At 48.0% G+C, this 3,730-nt stretch overlaps 1 non-coding gene across 1 annotated transcript; it reads left to right on the forward strand.

The window, feature by feature from the left end:
* Window positions 1-2,711: 2,711 nt before the first annotated feature.
* LOC115030421 lies at window positions 2,712-2,816 on the forward strand. Its single transcript, XR_003836026.1, has one exon. It is a non-coding gene; the product is annotated as a U6 spliceosomal RNA (small nuclear RNA).
* Window positions 2,817-3,730: the final 914 nt, after the last annotated feature.

Raw genomic sequence — 3,730 nt, forward strand, 5'->3', positions numbered from 1 at the left:
CAGCCCAGCTCAGGCAGCCCCGAGAGAGTGGCGGGAAGTCCCACTGCCTCACTCCTCGCTTTAATTATTTGGCCAATATGTCCTACATTTTTAATGCAGTCACAAGTTTTCTTTAAGCAAAGAATTCAAACAGGCCACCAATTTGTATTTGTAGTGGCAATGTGCATGAGGCCTTATGAATGTGAGTGTTATGTGTACACCCTTGGGTAGACAGGCCTATATGACTGAAAATGCACCGTGTGTGTGTGTGTGTGTGTGTGTGTGTGTGTGTGTGTGTGTAAGCTAGTGGATGCCCAGATATACATGCCCACACATCCACAGGCATGAACACATATGCACACTGTGTGCATACATGTGTATTAGCTACGCATGCATGTAGGTGCCTTCTTACAGCCCTTATTGTCTGTTCTGTATTGAGCTAACTCCTCCTTGCCACCTTCTCCCTTGCATAAGGATGCCCAGAGTGTGCATCACAGGTTTTGAGAAGAGATTGCCTCTTATTAGCTACAGGACCCTGGGTGGGCCCCCTGGTGCCTCAGTTTCCCCATCTGTAAAGTGAGTTCATAATAAGAGCAATTATCTCAAAAGGCTCCTGAGAAGATTAACGGGTTTGGCACATAAAGAATGCCTTACAGGCAGTGGGTACTAAGTGTGGATCATTTTCCTTCTCCCCTTCCCTTCCCTTTGCCCGCTTTCCCTTCCTCTCTCCCTCAAGCCCTATCTTTCTAGGTGAGCCCTGCATGAAACTGAGCATGCTCGTTGGTGACACAGAAAACCAAGCAGGCAAGTAGAAGACTGAGGACCAAGTTAGGAAGATTTTTTTTTTTTTTGAGGAGAACATAACCCATTGGAGGGCTTTGGACCCAAGGATGAATCAAGGGTCATGGGCCATACATAATCAGGTATGGTTCCCTGTCCTTGTTGAGTGTATGTACTCATGGACAGATGTGGGATAGAATGGAAAGACAAGGACTTGTGTGATACTTTCAGACACCCAAACTGTATCTACAGAATCTCATTCCTCTCCCTATGTCACCCACCACCTCTCTCCCCCTCAGGCTTTCATACGCTGGTTCCTCTGCCTTGAATTCCAGTCAATCTGGAAAATCCCCTTGAATCCTACCTGGTATGGCTTGGTTTCTGAACTCCGTCCTCCCTTCTTAGAGACTTCTGGTGGGCCCCAAGTGTGACACTTCCTGGCTTCCAGTCAGCTGGTGGCACAGTAACTGAAGGTGTGAGTCCCTCTGTCCCCACCAGCTCTGAGCTCCTCACAGCTGCTCAGCAGTGTCTCAGTTGTTCTGTCTAGCACGTGGGGTGGTGACAGTGTCTACCCTTCCATGTTGCTGGAAGGGAACGATGGGTTGGTGTGTCTACACAGCTGTCCCAGAAGAGAACCCAGGTCTATGTGACACTTGGCAGAGAAGGCAGCACCAAGCTTCACTCGGGTCTCTTGTCCAGTGTTTGTACCCCAGTCCCCAGGCTTCTTTCCATCTTCTCCCTGTCTCCATCTGTCTCTCCAGCTGGTGTCTCTCCTCTCTCTGACTATCTCTCCATTTCTGTGGATCTCCACCTCTGCTGTCCTCACCGATGCTCTCTCCCCTAAGCATGGCTGCTTAGACTGTTCAGCGTGCAAAGAGAGACAGGGTGTTGACATTTGACCTAAGTCAAAACCAAACTCAGCACTCACCCCATCTGAGAGTTAAGCTCCCTGGGCCTTGGTTTCCCCACTGTTTCCTGAGGCACTTGAGACAGACTTTCTAAGACTCTGGAAAAGACTCATGCCTCAGGAACCTTCCATTGCATAGGCCTTTGCTAAACATGTATCACCCTCCTCCCCATGTGTGTGTATGTGTGGTGTGGTCTGTCTATCTGTCTCTGTTTGTCTGTGTATAGTATATGGGTGCTATGTGTGTATGCACACCTTCCTGTGTATGTATGTGTGTGCACATGTGTATGCATGTGGTGTGCATACAAGTGAAGCCAGGGGTCAGTGTCAAGTTCCTTCCTCAGTTACTCTCACTTTTGGGAACATGGAACCTGGAACTCCATGGCTGACCTAAGCTCCCTACCATGCTTAGCGTGATGATCTCCAGTTTTAGTCACTTCCCTGTAAATGACATGATTGTGGTCCCTTCTGCAGCTGAATAAGACTCTATTGTGTGGATTCAGCACGTTTTCTTTTTTCCATTCATCAGTTGCTGGGCATGTAGACTGGTTCCCTTTCCCAGCTATTGTGAATAGAGCTACAATAAATATGATTGTATCTCTGCGACAGGAAAGGAAGCCTTTGGGTATATGTGGCGGTGGTATAGCTGGGTCATATGGCCATTCTATTTTTAGCTTGCATTCCCCCCACCCAGCACTGGATGAGCTTAGAGATGACACTCCAGGGGGGCCGGCAGAGCTCAGTGGTGGAACATGTGCTTAGCATGTGTAAGCCTGGGTTCAGTCCCCAGCACCCAAACCAAAGCAAAGCTGGACAATCCAAGTGTAAGCTTCAGGCTCTCCAAGCAAGCCGCCGTCAGCTCAGCTGAGCCGGGAGGCCCCAGAGCACAGGCCACAGGCTGCATGCACCCCAGGAGAGCTATCAGTGAAACCCAGAAAGCCCAACAGAGAATGGTAAATTTATTTAAAACATTATGGGAAGAATGAATATTGTGCTCACTTTGGCAGCACATATAGGTAGCACATATGGGCAGCACATATAGGCAGCACATATAGGCAGCACATATACTAAAACTAAAATGATACAGAGATGAGCAGCATGGCCCCTGTGCAAGGGTAACACGCAAATTCATGAAATGTTCCATATTTTTCCCCTTACCTGTTTTCCTTCGAATCCCTCCCATGTCCCCTCCCCTCAACCCTGCCCACACCCTCCATCACACCCTCTCAAGTTGATAGTCTTTTTTCTTTTGTTATTCTTTATATATATATATATATATATATATATATATATATATATATGTGCATATACATACATATACACAGAGAGGGGGGAGGAAGGGGGAAAGAGAGAGAGAGAGAGAATAACTTGATTGTATGGTTCTCAGTTGAGAACTTTGTAGATGACAATTTGTCTTATAACATCAAAAAGTTGGAGATTCATGCCAGGTGGCACCTTTAATCCCAGCACTGGAGAGGCAAAGACAGGAAGATCTCAGAGTTCAAGATCAGCCTGTTCTATTGATTGAGTTCTAGGACAGTCAAGACTACACAGCAAAACCCTGTCTCAAAGAGAGAAAGAGAGAGAGAGAGATACAGACAGACAGACAGAGAGACAGAGAGACAGAGACAGAGAGAAAAGTAACTTTCAAAGATTGGAAACTTATTCAGCACATTACAGCTGGGACACCATGGAACCCAGGGCAGTGGTAGACACCTCCAATCCTAGGATCTTCTAGTGTCAGGTTCCCTAGTGTACTCATGTACAGGGCCTAGAAAGTGGAGGAACTTATGACAGATCACACAATGGGTGTCTGGGCTGGACTTGAACCCACATCTCCCTGCTTCAAGGCCAGGCTTCCTGATCCTGCAAGAACAGAGTACCCGATGGCTGCCCCAGGGACAGAGCCAGCCTCTCACCTGCTTTGGGCTACCCCACGGGGCAGGGCACCTGTGGGTGGGGTTGTCCAGGGATTCAGCTAAAATAAGAAGTGGCTTCCTCTGAAAGGCCTGCGTGGTCTGTAAAGGGGAAGGAAGTGGAGGCCGGAAACTGGAGTGGGCAGAG

Source organism: Mus caroli, chromosome 2, assembly GCF_900094665.2.
Source record: "Mus caroli chromosome 2, CAROLI_EIJ_v1.1, whole genome shotgun sequence".
NCBI classification, from domain to species: domain Eukaryota; kingdom Metazoa; phylum Chordata; class Mammalia; order Rodentia; family Muridae; genus Mus; species Mus caroli.